The 22,062-nt window shown below is 33.8% G+C and overlaps 1 protein-coding gene across 1 annotated transcript in view; it reads left to right on the forward strand.

Annotated features, from left to right (window-relative positions):
- Positions 1-22,062, forward strand: part of LOC140753788 (uncharacterized) — a 411,935-nt gene that overhangs the window by 150,778 nt on the left and 239,095 nt on the right. The gene's annotated exons all lie outside the window — the stretch shown is intronic.

Genomic DNA, 22,062 nt, shown 5'->3' on the forward strand with positions numbered 1-22,062 from the left:
TTTACCGGCAATAAATCGTACGATAGAGTACAAAAACTTAAATCGCAGCCCGCATTTAAGCAACATTAAGTGTTCCGTGTTGGATCGTAGATTGAGGGTAGATAGGAATTGGTGGCTGGTGCAAGCTGGGAGAGATCAGCGGAATAAACTACTTTTATTTTGTAAAGGTACTTTGTGGTTATTAAAAGATAGAACGTCAAAGTCGTTATTTGCCTTCTTAACTTAAAATCTCTTACACGTAATATGCAAGATAAATAGAAAATACATTGTGTTTTAGAATATATACGTCGCTACTCTAATAGATTAACTGGAAGTTAACATAGAGGACTGAAAATATTCTTCGCTTACATAATATTAAGTCATAATATTACACGCTACAATATAATAAAAAGTCGCGTTAGTTTACTGGAAGTCACAAGATTATAGAGAAAATATTAAATGTCTTTATACGCTGTTGAGTATGTAATTGAAGTGTAAACTATTATTTATTTAGATTTATTGTTTTTAAAACTTATAGGCAATTTTTGTCAGGTATTTTAAAAACATTATATGTTCCTTTAATAATATTATTACTTATTATTGCCTTTGATTTCTTGCATGTGTGTTCTATGACAATATACACGTTTTTATTATATTTCTTTGCAAATTATTACCGCTACCGTCTTTACCTCAGGCCACGTTAAAGTAATATAGTTCTTTCTGCCTCCCCTACAACGCTTCGATCCTGGTTTTTCGTGAAATATTTTCCTTTCGGTGTAAATTTTGTCGGACATTAAAAGGGTGTGATAACCTTTTGTGTTAATCTTGTATAACATTAGTAATTCTTTAGTGAGTGTTAAGTACTTCTTAATGGGGCTATGTAGCTGGGAGTTTGTGTTCAATGTTAATCATTTACTGTCTTGAATTTTAAGTGGGGTTTCATTTAGGGGTTAAGTTTCTTAGACAAATTTGATTTTTCATAATTTTTCAACATTTTTTTAAATTTTATTATTAAAATATATGTTGATCTATGTCAAAATACAAATGGGTATGGTATTAATCAGTTAAGTTTTTTTTATAATACTGAAGTAGTAAACAAGCATAGATGTTGAGTGACCACTAGAACCTATAAAATATCCATAATTAGAAAAAATAATGTGCGGTTCGTTTTATAGATAATACCGGAAATGTCAATACTCAATATAATACATATGTACTACACAAACCGTTCATTAAGATTAGATTAATATTAGATTAGTATGTAAGATAATAAGATCCAAAAAGAGGTCTACCAAATACCAACAACTTGGCTAGAGTTGCAAATGTTCACAGGGGGCTGATAAATAGTTGTCATCAGGTCTACCTTCTTTAATAGGTTTTGCCATAAAAATATCTGTTTTATCATGACTTTAAAATTGTTGTACTAAGGGTAAATATAGAATGTAAGGCCTTCTACAAACAGCTTAATAAGAATCTGCTATATTCTTCCAAGACATTAATCTGCTCATTTGTCTCAAGTCAGGGATTCTAACATTTTAATATTGTTAGGAAAATGCATAAAACATCCCCCTTTATACCGTCAGACATTAAACGGATTTTGTCGTCATAAAATTCGTAATTTGAATTCTTTAAGACCGAGAGGGGCGCTTACATCGCTCATATAAGACGCTAACTACCGGGGTTGCAGTATGATGGTCGAAAACAGATTTTATAAAGCATATTTTCAAGTAAAATACGTTGTAAGGAGTAAGTAAAGTATCCCATAACTATTACGGTATATGTATGCGTATTTTGTCGAGATTTTACTCTTAAAATATTGCTTTACCTTACTTACTTTATGGCCAGTGTACCACAAAGATATTTACGCTCTTCAAAGAGCTTATTTGGTAATTATTATTGTCAACTTAATACTATGTTTATTATAAATCGATTCTAAATTGGGTGAAAACCGGTATATTATAATATTATTTGATCACTAAGTTAATCCCTTTGATATTGATAATAATCATTAATGGTTCCCTTTCAGAATGAAAAAAAAAACAAATTCATACTCCATAGCCCACAACATTACCAAAATTCGAAAAAGTAAACTTACAAACATTTCATGATAATGTGAATATATCGATACCTTAATTCGCAAATCAGCCAACTCCACTTTTTGTAAAATGTTTTTTTTTATTTATTTTGATAGTAAATGGCGTTGAACGAAATCAAAATAAATAAAAAAAAATATTTTGACAAAAAGTGGACTTGGCTGATTTGCGAATTAAGGTATCGATATGGGAAAGTTATCCTACAATTTTCTATCACCATCAAATCAATAGATAACTACTTTCTGTCAGGAAGATGTTCAATTAAAACTTCAACGGATAAAACCAGAAATCGACACTCACTGGCTCTCATTATTTTAATAAATAATACCAGTTACGTCTCGTTAGCCGGTCACACGAAACTTTGGTATAATGCCTCGTTATTTACACGATATATTCGTAACAATTCGTTCCCAATCCCTCATCAATCGTAACTTTGTATCACGATGTCGCTTATCGGAAACTTGGTAATTACTCACGCGGAAACATCGCGTTTTATGGAGTTGCATAAAGACATTAAAACACCAATTAAATGTGAAAATATATTTTTTTAAATTTCCTCTGATTGGTCGATACATTTAAAATGATCGTATTGTTTAACATCGATTTCTGATAACGATATAAAATTGTGAATGAGGTCTATTATAAACGTACGAAATCCGAAGACTAGTAGTGGTGGATGGAGTGCAGGCTACGGCTGGATTTTAGGGTATTTGCTACTTTGGATTATTACTTGATAGGTAACTACGATTCTATATAAGTAAATTTACTTTTGGACCAATCTAAAACTTTGAGGACAAGTGTACTAAGTTAGCAATGCTATGTCAGAGATATTAATAGTAACACGATACCTTCTAATTTATTTCACATTTTCTATGACGGATATTAAAAAGGACTAAACATATTTTGCGTCACGTCTTCATAGCTGAACACCTTTTGAATTTGATAAAAGTTCTATGAGTAACAATTATTTTCAATCGAATTTACACATTTTTAATTAGACTACTTGGATGTGACTTAACATTCGGTAGAGTTTATGCTCGTTAACTGCTTTCATTACATAAAAGCTATATATTATATGTATTACTTCCATACACAGATTTCTAAATATTAACGTTAGATTACTTATCATACATCAGAAATAATGTACACATTATACGCTCCCCAAACATAATATGTTATGACAAGGGTTCGCACACATTCCGTTTACATTAGAAATAGGTCTTTTGAGACTTATCATAAAATGTTTTATCACGCTGTGTCTTGCCTGTACGGAATATGTGCGTAAATTGTGAGAATATACATTTTTAACTTATATATGCATCTCAGGGACATATATTTACTCTTTCACTTATAATATAGTTTAAAACTTCGATAATAACTCTATGTATTCGCTGCTTAGAAGTAATTTAGAATATTCAAATGTTCTTTAAATATTCAAAACAACGTCACAAAATTTGTAAGTTTAACAATATTCCAAAAATAAACGACACAGTACACTATATGCAAATACGAGTAGATCCGTATTATCTTTATGCCTAAAACAGGAGATATCAGGCGTTTCTCAAGGGCGAAGAAAAAATTGGGTCCTTCTGAGTACAAATTGGTTCCCCCCAATAAGTCGATTCCCCTGACAATGGGAATTATTTTCATGCCTATCTTGTTTTTCCAATTCTGACGTAATTTGCTTACGGACGCCAACAAATTCGCCCAGACGTCGGCCGGCCAGTGTTTTTTCTCGTACAATTTCTAAGAATTTTATTTTGGGTCACAATTTTTATTCAGTTAAATGTTCGACGAGTGGAATTGGTGTTTTGTTCAGTTCTTCGTAGATTAAAGTTATTGTCGGCTTTCTGAAACAATGCTTAGAGCTTATGACGGAACAAGTGATAACGTAGGTTGTAGCAGTAGTGAACTTTGAATATTGTAATAATCTATCTAGTTCAATTGGTGGTCTAGTTAAGTGGTATTTTAAGAGCTGATGAACGGATAAATCAAGTTATCATTGGATACACCTATTGGATTCTAAATTAATTAGGAATTGAACTACTGACACGACATAGGACGAGCTTACACTTCGTTACTGAATGTATAAAATATTTAAAAAGTTGTAATTTTACTGGTCTAATGAACGATTTGGCGAAGGTTTTAAAAAACGTGGAGATATCGATCTCAAAATTCTCAAAAAGCATTTTACTTCATCAATCGATGAAATAACAATTCTTCAAATATAACAGAAATAAACGAGTACAAAATAATAAAAGACCTAACTCACTCGCTGAAAATCTGAATCCTCAGACGTATTTCACAAAATAGTGTGTTTTTCATCGTTCTTGTGTCACCTGCAATTTCTCCTTCAAGCTACCCGACTCTGTGGGTTGAATACAAAATGTAGGAGCCACGTTCGCAGTTACAAGTGTATGAACTTTAACTTTTTGAAATATTAACTGTATTTCTCTATAACTGAAAATATATATTTTTCATAATAATATATAGAAGTAGAAATTTGAAGGTAAGTGACCACGTACGTCTATATACACTTTTTTTTTATGATATACGAGTAGCAGGCGAGCATACAGTCCACCGGTTGGTAAGCCGCTACTGCATGGAGATCTGCCACCCAGATAGGGTTAGATATTCCTACCTGAGGTCGGCCACAGATGCATTACCCCTGAGGACTAAGTTGGAATTCCTCCGAATAGTATGCTTCCCTTTCCATATTATATATTTAAAACTATATGTGGAATATATTATTCTACAGTTTCAAGTGGATTCTATTAAAAAAAGGTACACTTATTTATTAGCGTTTATGTGATTGCCGTCCAAACACAAATAGTTCAAACCTTAAAAAAATAATATATACGCAAAAGATCTACAAAATGCCACCTAAACGCGATGATATTATAATTAAAGCTAATTACACTATTATTAACGTGGAGATGAAATCTTTTTCATTATAATGCAATCAAAAATTCAAGTCGAGACGGCGGCGAAACGAAGCCGTATAGCCTGAATAGCTCTAGAATGTAGACGTCGGGAACTCATTATTCGTTTTTTATCTTGATACATAATTAATCAATTATGTAAGCATGACTTTCGAAGTCAGAAAATAGTTAACAAGCATGGTTAGCGGTTACCAATATAAAAGTTGACTGCGTGGTGTGTTGAGCGAACTTTTTATGCATAATCATAATAAAGTATATTTTATTACATATAAGTAACAAATGAGCGTACAGTTTACTTGATGTTAAGTGATTTTGAAGTCCATAGACCTCTGCAAGTAGTAGTTCTTGACTAAAAATGACTCTTAAGGAATAGTGATATAAATTAGCACATAATATATGTAATTTAGTCGACATTTACGCTCATCTACCGAAACGACGAATTATTCTACGCTAGAAATGTGTGATGGTAGTACCTCTCTGAAATATACGAGATCTGCCCTAAATATGAATTAAAGTTATACGATCATTTGGGTTTCATTCATTTTAGTTTAGGTTTTTTTACTACTTTCCTTTGGTAAGAGTATAAAATTAATGTACTTTAATATTATCCAGTATTCATTACAATACAAAATTATTTAAATATGCAATTCTATCAATTATATTATTTTAAAATGCAAGTTTTAAATAATAATGCGGTGTAGGTGTGTACATTTTATTTGATAATTTTATTGGAAGCATAATTTTTAAAACAAAATAAAATTTTATAGATTTACAAAAAAATAATGGCCGATAGTTTCCGGCTGCAGCGAGTGAAAATTGAGGTAATAAAATGCAGCCGTTTAAATTTGCATGAACTAAACACATACCCGGGGGATAGTTTGCGAGGGTGGGCGGCGGGGGTGCAAAATAAAACAGCTGTCGTAGTCTTAGCAATTTATTGGAAGGGGATGCTGCTTCGTGTCTATGGATGCTTGTAAAATGTCTCTCGTAAGTAGTTTATATGGCCAGATGCATAATATGAATTTGTCGTTGTTGCATGAAAGACGAAGATTGCAATGTGGATGGACTGGTCAGTATTGTGAAATAAGGAAGGTGTCACACGAGCGACACGGGTAACAGACGGGTCGCGACAGTTGATGACCGTCGGCGAAGAATGTCGGCTGTTGCTGCTGGTCGTTGGCGACTCGGCTCAGGAGTAAAGCACTATAATATTTATGTAACGGTAATCTTGTATTAACATAAGTTGGTAGCTGTTATAACTTATCGGGGGCATTATGCACTTCGATAAGTAGCTGTTACAACTTATCGGGGGCATTATGCACTTTGATGATAGCTTTAAAACTCCTGTTACGGGTTGGCCAGCTCCAACGATGGGCGATGAAATAATATCTATTTAAAAATATTGCAGTTTTCATTAGAGACGCAAGTCCAGCCGTGAGAATCATAACAATAGAGCCCATTTCCGTCATGGGCTATTACAAGATACATGTTATAACAATTGTTTTAAAGAATAAAATTGTAATGGGGTTGTTGTAAGAAATAATTGTATGTCTGTCCGTGATATATAGCTATGATTCAAAAGTTAAAGTAGGTCAACAACAACAAAACAAAAGTTTGTAAATATAAGGACTAAAGTAAACACTAAAGAAAGCGAGAAAACATCTTATTCAAATATTTCCAGCATCCATTAGTAAATGACCAGGTTTTTCTCAGCGAAGAGATTAAAAAGTCAACAGTTAATTTCTTAGCAAACAATACGGGAGCACCGCAACCGCTTTTCAAGCGGTAAAATCTTTGAAGAACCGGTGTGAGGCGGATAGAACCGGTTTAAGCGAGTTCCGACCTCGCCGGCTTAGGCTGGGTACAAACATCAGGGAAGCTGATTTGGTAATTGTGTACTAATTTTTCATGATTTTCAGTAAAATTTGCTGTTCGTCTTTCTTGTTTAAAAAGAAGAATGGAATTAATTAAATCTCTGTGATTGCTGTATATCGAAAGTATGGAAAGAGCTCCTCCAGATCAATAGATTTATTTTAGTGCTGACTGTGCTGAAGCGATTCTATCCTGTATTCTGAAATTGCCAGCTTTCCTGCCACGATTGTTTGATATTGTTTTGAATATAGAAGAAGCAAAAGAGGATGCACTTTGTCTAATGTCAATCATTACTACTCAAAGGCACCTATTAGTGAATACAAATACTTAGTATAGAGACGTAAGAGTCATAATTATCTGGTCTTTACTTTGGTCTTTTCTGCATAGACGCTTTACTACTTAATCTTATGTTAGACCCTAGGTAAGACTCTTCAAATCAGAATGTCACTCGTAGCTCGAGAATTTCTACGACGATCACAATTATATTAAAAATCCTAGGATCCTAGATGTTTTGCGCGCAGCCTTAGAGTTATAGCGCAATATTCTTTCTCCTAAGTTACAGTACAGGCGCGAAACAGTTCATCTGGATTTGTGTGGGTTGTATATAAATTTGCTGCGGGCTCCACTTCTAGTTTGTCTCCACATTATGTTAGTTTTGCTCCAGTTCTTTTTACAGCCGCCATATTTTCGTCGGAACGTATGAAACGTGTTAGGGAAATAAGGACAAACGCTCCCACGGAATTCTACGTTCTCGTTACGATAGGTAATGTACTTCGTAAAGAGGGCAGGTTTGCTGAAATGAAAGTCAATTGGAGTACAAATAGACAGGATGAAGTAAAAGAGTCAGAAGTGGCGTGACAAAAGTCGATTGGAGTTTAGTTTATCGTTATGGTGTGTTGTGTTACTACTTATAGAAGTACATATTTGTGAAGTTGATTATGTGTAAGTACTTAATTATTAGAAAAAGTCATTTGAAGCACTAACTAGAAATCACTAGTATGAAAACTTAACTTATTAGAAATGTTACACATACCAAACATTTTACATTGTGGTGTAGAGCTGAGCCTTATGTTATATAAGTTAGTGTTAGAGTAGTATTAAGTTAGTCATAATAAAGACGTCAACCTATAAACACGCCTCTTCAATACCTCATCATCATGCTCTCTCGAAAGTTATCCATTGGTTCAACATAAATAATCTTCTTCTTAATGAGAAGAAAACTAAATGTATCAAGTTCTCGTTACCCAACGTGAAGCATGTTGAAACCAATGTGTTATTAAATGGAACGGTTTTGGATCCCGTGGAGTCAACTGTTTTCCTAGGTGTTACTATTGACGCCAAATTGCAATGGGGCTGCCACATAGATAAATTGTCGGGTAGACTCAGTTCGGCGGCATATGCTGTTAAAAAAATTAGACTTCTAACAGATGTAGAAACAGCTAGAATAGTTTATTTTAGTTACTTTCATAGCATTATGACTTATGGTATATTGCTATGGGGGTGCTCGTCACACCTAAATGATATATTTATATTGCAAAAGAGAGCTATACGAGCTATCTACAGCCTGCCTCCAAGAGCTTCACTAAAAGAACTATTTAAAGAAATAAATATTCTAACTGTTATATCCCAATACATATATGAAAACCTAATTTATGTAAGGAAAAATATTGATAAATTTGTAAAACGGTGTGACACGCATAATGTAAATACAAGGAACAAACTTAACCTTTCTACACATGTTACTCGTCTCCACAAAATAAGTAATTCTTTTGTGGGTCAATGTATACGTTTTTATAATAAACTGCCCATCAAAATCAGAAATTTGTCAATTAATAAATTTAAAGTTATTATCAAAAGCACACTTAGTCGTAAAGCTTATTATAAAATTTCTGATTATATTAATGATAAAACAGCTTGGGACTGATCAATAACATAATTATTAGTTAATTAAGAAAATGTCAAAGTGTAGCGTATCTTGCTGAACAAACTTCTTTTTTTTTTAGATAAATGTATAGCAAGATACTGGAGCTAATGCTTTATTAATTATATGTAAAAATAATGGCATTTAAAAAAAATTAAAAAGAAAATAATTATTTTTAAAATTAAAAAAGACAAACCCACTGAGTTTCTTACCGGATCTTCTCAGTAGAGGTCGCGTTCCGATCCGGTAGTAGTTTAAGAAAATATTGTAACTGACAATTTGTAAGTGCCGCCGTTGGCCTATACAAAATAAATATATATTTCATTTCATTTCATTTCATTTCATTTCACGAGCCTGCTTGTTCACTACATGGCGACCCTGCCAGGCCGGTGCGCGTGTGGCGCTGCCACGTTGCACGCGCACCGGGAGGCGTTGAAAAATAAATAAGAAGACAGAAGAAAGAAATCAAGAAATAAAGAAATCAAGAAATCAAGAAGATATACAAAAAGAAATAAGTAATAAGTAAGAAGAAAACACGGATATGAAAAAAAATAAGAAAACACCTACAGAAGAACAATACCTACAGAAGAATCGAAAAACTATTATGTGAAAAAAGAACCTACTCTGCGAAGGAAATAGTCTACATGGAAATGTTTGGATGAAGACTATGGCATCATCCACCAGCTGTCAATGGTACATCTTGAAAATTGAACACCAAGCCGAACACCAACGGGGACGTCGAAATCATCGTCTCCTCGCGATGAAAAAAACTGCCCAGCAATGGTCATCGCAGCCCAGCAGCCCTTGATTGACCAGCAGACTCCTACCCTAGTCAGCGCGATGTTACTTATATGGTAAAAAACAACTATTTATAATTTTGTTCAGTTGCAACCTATTTTTTTTTCTAAAAAGACAAATTTTGATACGAAATAACCGTATTGCAGCATTTCAAAATGCCCTTTTTGCCGTATTATAAATGTAATCCATATTACTCATTATCATAAAGATTTGTTTTTATTGTAAAATTTTACGTCTTAACACGTTATTGTTATTATTATTCTATGTAGCAATTACTCGTAAATTAAATCTAAATATTTTGATAAAGTAATTTAAATTCATTTTTATAAAAACTTTGTGTAATGAGTAAGTAATTTTGAATTATTGTTTTGTTTTCAAAGGTTTCGCATTGTATTAAGTAAAGTTAACGGCCACTAAGTTTTCTAAGTATCATTAGTATCATTTAAAGTTAATAGTATAAGTAAACACAGGTAGCAACAGTAGTTAAAAGTTCTTTGTTGTAATTATGCTGATTACTAAAAACGTGTCGTGACTCCCGTTACACATCCCTTTAGGAATGGAATGTGTAAGATTCGGATTGCAATGCAATGCCGATACAGTTCTTATTACATGCGCATTTGTAGGTAACCATTGTCGCTATGCAAGTTTATGAATGTAAAAGTACTTACGATCTTTTATATTTTTGTAATTCATAACTTGGTAACTTTAATTTATGGCTTTGAGGTAGTTTTTGATTGAGGAAATGTAACATAAACTTGATTATGATTTGAATTTAACTGAAATTATATGATTTTTAATTTAAATTTAAAGGTAAATCAATATATAGACTTATGAAAGGAATGTATGCTTGGTAATTATGTATGGATTTCTTCCGTAAGTTAGTATTTTTAGTAATGATTGGGATTGATCCCCCGAGAGTTAAGAAAATATCTAACGTGCTGATGAAATATCGTGTGTTGTAAAGAATTTTATGATTGTATTAAATAATAAAGAAAGGAGATAGATGATTATAAATATAATACTGTGTAAATCTGAGACCATAATCATGATCATACCGTACGCGAGTCGTCTGTGTGAAAGAAAAGGATTAGTGGATTTATGAAAGAATTGAAGAATTATAATAAGCAGTGAAGATACTATTTATGCCCAATTACTTGATCATGTAGTTACGCGAGCCGTATACGTGAAAGAAATGGGAAGGTATAGGAAGAGTTGAAGAATTATAAGGATATAAGAGGAAGAAATAATGAAAATGTTATGAAACATAAATAAATGTTAGAAATGAAATGTTATGAAATGAATGTGATATAAAGATTATGTACTAATAAAGAATATGTACGTTTGAAAGCTTAAAGATGAGACATATTGTTTTAAATGGACTTTTACAAAAATACTTGACTTAATATTACAGCTGTATGTAAAACTCGGATGAGACTATTGAGGCCTACCTAGATTAATTTTTATATGAGTACCTATTGAGGGAATGGAATATATTCACGGATATGACTAAACAATGAGCGGATTTGACTTCTTTTTGTTGTAATTGTAAGTCTATCATAAGGTTATACTAGTATTTTATGTTTTACTTTGTTCTCTTTTTAAATGATTATATTACGTGTTAGAATTACTATTCTTATGATTAAGAAGGCCTGTTCTACACCAGCTTCAAAATAATTTTAACTGTTTTTTTTTTCTTAATTTGTGTAATTTGTAGTAGTTGTTTAAAAAAAAATCAAATTTCTAAATTTTAATTTTTTTTTCGAATGCCCCAGGAGGTGTGGTGTAGAGCTGAGCCTTATGTTATATAAGTCAGTGTTAGAGTAGTATTAAGTAAGTTATAATAAAGACCTCATTCGTACAACACGCCTCTCAATACCATACGAGCCTGCTCTATCATTACAACATATTGACAACACTTAGATTAGAAAAACATATTTTAACACTAGTAGGTATGTTATAAATATTGATATTTATACAATGTACGTACTGATATACTTGATTTTTTACCAGAGTTTATATATAACTCGACAAAGTTTAGCCACTATTCATATGAGAAGCTTAAAAAGTAAACACTTAAGATTTTAATATTAAGGATTTAGTCGATTTATTATGAACGTACTAGCACGATAAGCGTATGCACTAGCATTATCCGGAGTACAAAGTCTCGGACGGATAAGACCGTCGGTATAACAGCGAGAGGGTTTGCGATCTAGACGGCTGTCTTATAGATGTGGTATAAGTAACTTGGCGGGTTATAACAAAATGTTGAAACTGCAGCTTAGAGATTCTGATATAATATGAGTAGACACTGAAGACTAGGAGATTTTTGTGAAACTTTCTTAGTGGTGAGCAGTAATAAATAATATAAGACTGCAGTTTAGACTTTCTCTTGTTTATATGCACGCATCAAAATTTTGATAGCATGTTTATTGCTATCAGCCTTGAGAATTTTTGAGTCACATCTTTATTGATACTGCTCTCGTCAAACTTTTGAAATTGTAGTTTAGGATTTTTGTTTTATTTGCATGTGTCAAATTTAAAATTTATATTATGTTGTATGAACGTAAAAAGAGTTTTGAGATGGTAGTCTAGAGCTTATGACGTTTGTTTTACTTGTAGTAAATATTTTGAGACTGTAGTTTAGAGTTTTCCCCAATTTATCGGCACATCGTAAATTTTAAATTACCATAGTTTAAATTTTTTGTCATAACGTGTGAATAATAAACGTTCTGAGAGTGAGGTTTACAGATTTCATATTCACATTACTACACGTTTGAAACTTTTTGTCAGAAGTTTTTATGAGGGTTCAAAATCTAAATATATATAACTCAAAGGTGACTGACTGACATAGTGATCTATCAACGCACAGCGCAAACCACTGGACGGATCGGGCTGAAATTTGGAATGCAGGTAGATGTTATGACGTAGGCAACCGCTAAGATGATTTTGATCAATCCTACCACCAAGGGGATAAAATAGGGGATGAAAGTTTGTATAAATCTTCTTAGTTAATAATATTACTTCGTAACGCGAGCCAAGCCGCGGGCAAAAGCTCGTAATAGTATAAAGTGTTCTTTTTATACCAAGGAAATTGTAAATATCCTGGTTCAATACCGTTCATAAATTATAATGTTAATAACACAAATTTCCAAGATGTTCTGGATTCTCGCTAACCGTCCATCCCTTAAGGCTGCCTAACCTCTACGACATATTGTAAGCCGGGATCAGTTCCACTGCACCCACGTCATAGATCCAGAGATCGTGAAGCGTTTGAAGTGCACTTTGTGGAACACTTTTGAGTGTAGGAATGTGGGTTATGACTTGTGTGTAGCCTATTGCCTTTATAGCATGAAGTGAGTGTGCTCGGTGCTTTACGTGGCTTTGACGTGTTTATTGAGAGTGACGTGTTTATTCGATTGTAATCGTCAGAAGTTTGTTATAGGTTGTACTTCAGCCAATGTTATTAGCTATCAAATAAATTATAATCACAATAAAATATAATATTAATATTTATGAGAATAATATATATTTTACCAAAATTGTTAATAATGAATAATAATATTAACAGCTTTTGTGTTGTTATCAACGTATCTGCTAGAACAGCTTCAGGTAGAAGAACCTTTATTTTACTTGATTACAAATGTCAATGGACGGCTTTGACCACTTACCATCTGATGGACCACGCGCTCATCTGATACTTCAATGTTATTAAAAATACCGCGTTAAGAACTAATCTTAGTTCAAAATTAACTTAAATTACCCATTTCAAAACTGTATCTTCCGAAGACAATGTGACAAGCTTAAATGACGAATTAACGAAGTTAACGAACTTATAACTACTTAAGAGGAGCTTACAAACGTAACTTCTAGACGTATTAAGTCATTTGAAACTTTCCTATTCCAAGACACTTCCGTAAACAGGATTCGTAAGGCTTCGTTGTAACTACTTTAGGAGCTGAGTAGTTAGTCTTAAAGACAGGCTTGTGTTTACTATCAGGTGTCCTTTCAGCTCATTAGCGTATTGTAAATGGATTGGAAGATAAGACCATTGTAGACCTCTGTCAAGTAAGGAGAGGCCATTGTCCAGCGGTAGGGTATAAGAGTAACTGTCATATACGTAATTCTGCACTTACAAGTAAATAGAACTGAGAATTCTCGGAAATTTTCAAACGGTATCTGTATGTCCTCTACATTCTCAGTATATATCTGTGTTTTATCGTTAATATAGTTCTTTTTATAACTATAATAACAGAAGTCATTAATTATGACTGGCGATCACGACTAGGTATTTCTAGCAAAACCTTTATAATATTAAGTTTTTCTAATTATTTTTGGCTATTTTTTATAGTTTTTGTAAATTGTTCACCATATTTAAAAGACTTTTTTGTTATTAATTTCGTTTTAACACGCTTTTATTAGCTTGAGTTGTATCTATGTATATATGTATATGACGGAACTTCTTGGAACTCAATTTTTACCCACTTTGAACGGTCCGATTAATTTCAAATTTTGAACAATTATCAAGAACCGATGACAATACACGATTTTAATAATTTTATCCCATTGTCCTCATCAGGATCGTCAGGAATTAGGTTTAACGATCTCCTTGTGCGATTTTAGCGTGGTTTTTAGTTTTTCAACTATATTTTCATGAAATATTTTGTCTCACAAAGATAAAGACTATTATACCTATTCGTGTTTCGGTTGGTATTCGAAGACAATAATACTAATAATGCACCCGTCTCCGTCCGCGTAATATTTTACCCGCATCGCGCGTGGCCAATGAAATATTCACGCGAAGGATCCCGGGTTCATTAATATCTGAGCGCCAGAATGCCATGGGCGCTATGCACTCATTGTGTGTTTATCGTTTAGCCCTTCTGTAACGTTATGTGAAATATGGTTTGAGTTCGTTTATATGCACGATTTTTTTTATGTTTTTACTTTTAATACATTTTGTCAGAAAATATACTTTTATTAAATTATAATAAAATAGAACTCTGTATTTTGTGGACGCACAGACGTGCGTCTAGATAATTAAAAATATAAACACTTATTAACGCAAACATTTGTTAAAGGATAACAACAAACAGGTGACCATGTTCTCCGAATTCTGGAACTAAAATTTGATTTGATTGATTTTTTAAAAATGCAAAAAGAAATACTAAAAACTAGTCATTGTTTCCTAAAGAGACATTCTATGAAATGAAAATAAAAAAATATCATACAGTCATATATACGAGTAAATATCAATTCCTTTGGATGGCTACATTGAATGCCTAAGTTTATATCAATTTTAAAAATATGTAAGATTGATTTATGAGGAGTATTTGGTCTTTGAAAATCACGATTAGATTGTTAACTCTGAAGGCATTGTAATTCAGGACACAAAACTATCGAATGTGATGGGTGAGTGAGTAGCCGACGCTCTTGCATTCTTAATGGAAGCTGCCGTGTTTGCACGGACAGCATAATAACTATTAACAATATTGTGTAGATATTCTTTCATTACATTTAGTTATTTATTGATACACACGTTGGTTATTTATGGATATTGTTGTGGTCATTGTAGTTTATGCAACTACTAAACTTAAAACTTTTTACTTAAAACTTAAAACTTGAATGTGGTAGAAACGCTCGTGGTTCTACTCTGTAGGCACCACCACAACAGCCATTTCTTTTAATAATCCTATTATTTAATCAATTTTATTTAATATTTTTTTATTATTATTATTGTTTTAAGGGTGTTGTATAGGGACCTTAAGTGTCTAGTTAAGGTCCTATATACCTTAGGTAGGTCATCTCAATCAATTTCCAGCCGCACCTTACATTCCGTTACACTATATATCTGTTACAACCATCACAAAATTACCTTAGACACAAAATGTACAATTGTTTGACAATAAAAACAAAATAATCCATTTCCAAAGACAGTTTCTCCGAGAGTCCTAGATTTAAAGGCCATTAGAAGTGGAACACAAAGAACCAATTAAAGGAGTAGATAAGTATTGTTCGCGAGGGATAGTTACTTTTCAATCTCGCTAGTTGCAAGACTCGTTCTTCCGTTTTTAGTCTGCATTATTTCGTGGAGCTATTTTATGTAGTACATTTTAAGTTGTTGTTATTACCTTTGTGTGCTGTAAGAGCGCAGATAAACCAAGCAAAGTAAATGCGGGTTTTCCAAATTGTCCTAGCGATTTTAAATGTTTGCTACGCTTTTGCTTTTTACATTTATAATCCTATTCCATCCTGCTTTTCTAAGATTGATTTATGAGGAGTATTTGGTCTTTGAAAATCACGATTAGATTGTTAACTCTGAAGGCATTGTAATTCAGGACACAAAACTATCGAATGTGATGGGTGAGTGAGTAGCCGACGCTCTTGCATTCTTAATGGAAGCTGCCGTGTTTGCACGGACAACATAATAACTATTAACAATATTGTGTAGATATTCTTTCATTACATTTAGTTATTTATTGATACACACGTTAGTTATTTATGGATATTGTTGAGGTCATTGTAGTTTATGCAACTACTTCACTTAAAACTTTTTACTTTTTACTTAAAACTTAAAACTTGAATGTGGTAGAACCGCTCGTGGTTCTACTCTGTAGGCACCACCACAACAGCCATTTCTTTTAATAATCCTATTATTTTATCAAATTTATTTAATATTTTTATTTTTCATTTTTTTTTGTTTTAAGGGTGTTGTATAGGGACCTTAAGTGTCTAGTTAAGGTCCTATATACCTTAGGTAGGTCATCTCAATCAATTTCCAACCGCACCTTACATTCCGTTACACTATATATCTGTTACAACTATCACAAAATTACCTTAGACACAAAATGTACAATTGTTTGACAATAAAAACAAAATAATCCATTTCCAAAGACAGTTTCTCCGAGAGTCCTAGATTTAAAGGCCATTGGAAGTGGAACACAAAGAACCAATTAAAGGAGTAGATCAGTATTGTTCGCGAGGGATAGTTACTTTTCAATCTCGCTAGTTGCAAGACTCGTTCTTCCGTTTTTAGTCTGGATTATTTCGTGGAGCCATTTTATGTAGTACATTTTAAGTTGTTGTTATTACCTTTGTGTGCTGTAAGAGCGCAGATAAACCAAGCAAAGTAAATGCGGGTTTTCCAAATTGTCCTAGCGATTTCAAACGTTTGCTACGCTTTTGCTTTTTACATTTATAATCCATATAAGGATGTTTCCGTCGTCGTCTTGAAATAAATATCGTATAAATAAGTATAAATATCGTCGTCATAACTTATTGCTGTATTCCTGCAGGTCACGAGTCTATCCTTGGAATTAAAAGGGTTGAGGTCATAGTCCACCATTTACATCAAGTACAGATTGATAGACTTCAAATACCTTTGAGACTTTCTCACTTGATGTTTTCTTTTTAGGAGTATTAGGTTGGAACGTCTGTACAGACTATGACCAAAACATATTTCACTGAGAGGTGACCCAAGCCCAGCAGTTGAACAATATTGTATTGATAATGAAGTTCGAAGACGTCACATAAGTATTTCCCTTACCCACAACCTACAATGCAGAACATACGCTTAACACTGCTGCTATTAAGGAAACATATTTTAGCAGTTTGCCAAAGATAGAGTCGTGATTAATCAGTTACCAATTAATATGACAATCGGGTTCTCAACATTACCATCACAATGGAGACGTTGGCAGCGCGGTGGGAGGCTGTGCAAACAGATAAGCTGCAAGATACCGTGTCTAGGGTTATTGTTACTTCCCGTAAGCTAGTATTAATGGACGTCTAGGACGAAGCTCAGGAAAAATGTAAGAAGGAAACTTTTATTTTGGTTGATGTCAAAATGTTACGTTGTGTGGTACTCGTAATGTATATTCTGCCTAATAACAGATTAATAAGTGTTCCGCTATGAAGAATGTGTGGTAAGGCAGTCATAAGGCATTCCGATTTAGTCCTTAGGCGGAGCAACGGTCTTTCGTTTCGTAAAATGCGCAAGGCGCAAACAAGGGCCTTTTTCTCTTTACAAGCATTTGAATTGGACGGTTTATTTAAACTACATCATATATGTTCAACTCACTTGACATTCAAGAATTCTATGAATCTTTTGTTATCACGAAGCATTAGTTATATATAAAAGGGTAAGTAAACATGATCCCAAAGCAAAATAGTATTATTTATTAAATTCATAAACAGTCTAGAATAAGGGATTATATCGATACCGTGTATCACACGCCGTTGGCTGGAGGGGTGGGGGGAGAGGGGGGTTATCGAAGGCTTAGCGCAAGTTTCTTTGCACATATAATAGTGTTTGTGGAAACTGATTAATTCCGCGCAGTTGTTCGGCGGATCGGAAAATATATATTGCCTCCGCTGCATTCTTTCTGGAATAACTTGTTTTATAAACAAAGATCGAGGTATGAATAGTGATTTAATTTTCTAGTGTTTTATTTTTAAGTTATATGGCAGAGGGGAGGGATGTTATTTATTGAGTTGTAAAACTATTTGTTGTTTAACTGTTGATCAGGACTAGGGAAACATAATATTTGCTACAATTCATATTATCCATCGACGGGAGCTATCAAATATCATAGAACTAAAGGATGTTGGGCTACGTGGCCCTATCCTGCATCCATTACATAGAAAAAGGCGTCCTAGAACATCATTGATCATATAATATCAGATGGACACATATGGTACTTCTTACTACTGACATAAAAATATTATTTGCAAGTGTGAAGACTTGTTTGCATTTTATAAATCTCACGAGTTGAGAAGCAGGTGTTCCCGTTCCACGGTACGGCGTCTCGTCACTAGTTTTTTAATTTTCTTATATCGACAGCCATAACGATTTTAAGTAAAGTTTGATACCTCTGATTTTGTTATAAATAATAGCTTAAGTTTGAGGCTCTTTCCACACATAAGTGTGCGTTAGGATTCTTTATGTGGTGACTATACATAAATATCTTCACCTAGATAAAAATTGCTTAGATATATAGAATTATAGATAATGCTGTATGAGCCAATAGATAGACAGACGTACAGGCGGTCGGGCAAATAGACGGACGGACAGACATAAAAATAGGGAAGGAGAGCTCTAGAAAGATCTCTGGTCTGTACACAATCCTAAAAAATATTGTCTGATGGTGGTGATGGCCGGTTGAACGAAGTGATGGACGGGCGGACTGATAAACGAACGAACGGATGGGCGGATTAATGGACAGACGTAAAAACAGACAGACATACGGATAGTGGACGTATGGGCAACATTCTTACAAAATAGGGTTCTTATCTAAACAGAACCCTAAAAAACAATGTCTCTATTATGCCTTTGCAAGTGATTTATAAGTGAGACAGGAGGGCGACGCCAGCTGGCGACCATCCCTGTATCCGCGTCGTCTTTTTCTCATATTGATGACAGGTGACGTTTATTAATAGGACGTACGGTTCAAATTTGTTTGCCTTTCAATTAACTGAACGCTGTTGAATTAAAATCCCAATCACAAAACTGTTTTGCCACGTTTGGGGGTACGTTTTTTGTTTGTGACTGCTGGGGGATGAAGGTGTTATTGGTACTTCGGCGGAGAGTTCCGGGTTTGATTTTTGATGCAATCAGATTTATTTGCACAAATATACTTAACTAAATTTTGTGAATGTTTGCTTGCATTAAATGTGTTCGGAAATAGGTGAAAAACAATTAATTTCTAATAAGTAACACTTAAAATACTGATAATAAATAATACACAAATCCGTAGACCCCAATTAGCTCAGCCGCGGATCTAACTCGGAACCTTCTGTGTAGCGCTTTACTATTACTTAATATATGATTATTTAAATGAATATTTATATCCACCTATAACATCTGTAGACATTCAACATGATGGCAGTCTTATTGTACCTATAAATGCATCCAATCATATAATTTCATGCAAATTTTACGAACTACGTTTCCCCGGGGGAGAGGGACATGCAAACAGTAGTAAAAGTCATCAATTTTTGACGAGCAGAGAGGGCTGCTAAGCTAATTATTTTGGACAAATATTTGCTAATTATTTGATTGAGACCTCCCCTGGAAAGTAAACAGCGGGCCAAATAGCACCGGCGTCATGCAAATATTCGATTGTGAGACCAACGTTTGACGAAATTTTCTTGTGATTGGATTGTTATTATTAAAATGATTTGGCTCTTTGTTTTTTTTAAACGTAATACTTAACTTTTGATTTTAGATAGAGCGGTTACTAAGCCGGACTGATTCTCGGCCTGTAGCCATCTAAACGTTGAATGTAGAGCTCTGTTCAGGGTCTAACTGTTTGAGTCTTCTTCTTTGTGTGTTCACGGTGTCTATGATTCAGTGCGGATCTTAGGATTTCGCAACTGCGCCTATTTCATATATTATATCTAAATATATATAACTCAAAGGTGACTGATTGACATAGTGATCTATTAACGCACAGCCCAAACCACTGGACGGATCGGGCTGAAATTTGGCACGCAGGTAGATGTTATGACGTAAGCATCCGCTAAGAAAGGATTTTGGTCAATTCTACCCCCAAGGGGATAAAATAGGGGATGAAAATATTACTTCATAACGCGAGCAAAGCCGCGGGCAAAAGCTCGTTGATTTACAAAGCAGGACGATAAATATAAAATAGTCTTTATGTAAGAAAATAAGTGTAGAAAGTGTATTTTTCTTTTTCTTCAATTTTATATGTTTGTCTTTAACCAATCGAGATTTAACGACTTGGAACGACTGAAACAAAGGCATTTGTTTTTAAAGATATAGAATAGCGGACGAGTACTAGTTTAGTCATATGCCTGATCCAAGATCGAACCTGTCCATTCACAGCCATACCGTATTGGATAGTATCTATCAAACAAACATAATTGATTTCAAACCGAACCCGACCGCGTGGAAAAGCCGATTCCGAAAACGTTGACCGAAATATATTTTCGCAATACGTCAAGAGCCAATTCGGGTAATAAAAACCCAGGGATCCCAATACCAGTGTGAATGGCAGTTAAAGCGACCAATTCGGGTCGGCAAAGTTTGATAGATTTTTTTATATTCCTGCGCAGTTATATTAAAAAAGTTTGTCAGCATTCGGCATAAGGCAATCGGCCTAGGATGCGGGCTGTCGGGTTCCTTGGGTGGATACGAAAACCTTTAGCGCGAAGAGTATCTTTCTCGCTTATGTGTAACCAACTTAAAGTCATATTTATTTTTGGAGTAAATTTTAAATTTACATCAATGTTTGAATGTTACTCTAAAAGCGCACTGAAAAATTTCAATATTTGGCATCATTCTAAATATTATAGATTTGGCATATTTTTATCTGATGCATCATAATAATTATTTATTTGTATTATAGTACTAGATAGTAGGTTGGTACCGAAATAATCTAATGATTAATACCACTAGATGCCAGGAAACGTTAGCTGCCTTTAATTTTTATTTTTCAAATGAATTAAAATCTTAACCATTATGAAGGTTATACATAACTGATATACAAATAACACATAACTGGGTTTATACATATTTTAGAAATCAAATCATGTTCATTTTATCTTCATCGAAAATAATACAGAAATATCTACGGATCCCATTACTGACTAAAAAAACGAATCCACGAGTATGGAAACGCGCGAAAATTTTATAATTCTTTTCCCCGTTGAAAGCGAAAACCACGTAATCCGCGCCTCGCGACCGCCTTTGTTCGAATGAAATATTGCCTGCAACTTCCAGAACTTGATAATCGGGATTTTTAATCTGTAAGGGTCTTCGATATAATACATTCTGGGTATACACCTAATCCCTAGTGGAACTGCGAATCATTGTAGTTAATACGGTTCTGGACTAATGAAACATTAATAAACTATAAAACACATTGGTAGTTATTCCAGCCCTTGAATGCAGGAACAGTTGTCTGAGATTAGTCGCAGATGCATTAGGTCGAAGGTACTTTATTACTTATTATTCTGTGTCTAAGGTGGACTATGTTGGAATGTCTTGAGTTAAAGGCTCTGCCCTACGATTACTTACTTTCATTTAGGCACTTAAGTGCAATTAGGAGAAAAAACATAGTAAAAGTAGAAAAAAAGACAGTAAGTTGCTGCTGCCGCCCATCTTCTTTAATCAACTCCAGATAGGATTCGATTTTTAAATGAGGTCGGTCGCAGATGAGGACTAATCTGTAAAAATATTCGGATACTCTCCCTTAACGAGCCCTTCAAAGTAGAATACAGCATTGCCTGACTACCTATTTCAACGCAAAAATAAAAACATATATTTTTTATTCGTACAGTTCCTATTTTTAGCAAATTCATTAATAACATGTGGTATAATAGGAAGCATATTAATACCACTCTATATTAAGCATAACAAAAGAAAATATCATGTTACCAGTGATGATACGTAAACGCCTCTGTTTCCTCACGAATAATTTTGATAATCTCCAGTTTG

The sequence above is a fragment of the Epargyreus clarus genome, unplaced genomic scaffold (genome assembly GCF_041222505.1).
Source record: "Epargyreus clarus isolate Ecla_fem2 unplaced genomic scaffold, WU_Ecla_fem_2.2 ptg000027l, whole genome shotgun sequence".
Classification (NCBI taxonomy): Eukaryota; Metazoa; Arthropoda; class Insecta; order Lepidoptera; family Hesperiidae; genus Epargyreus; species Epargyreus clarus.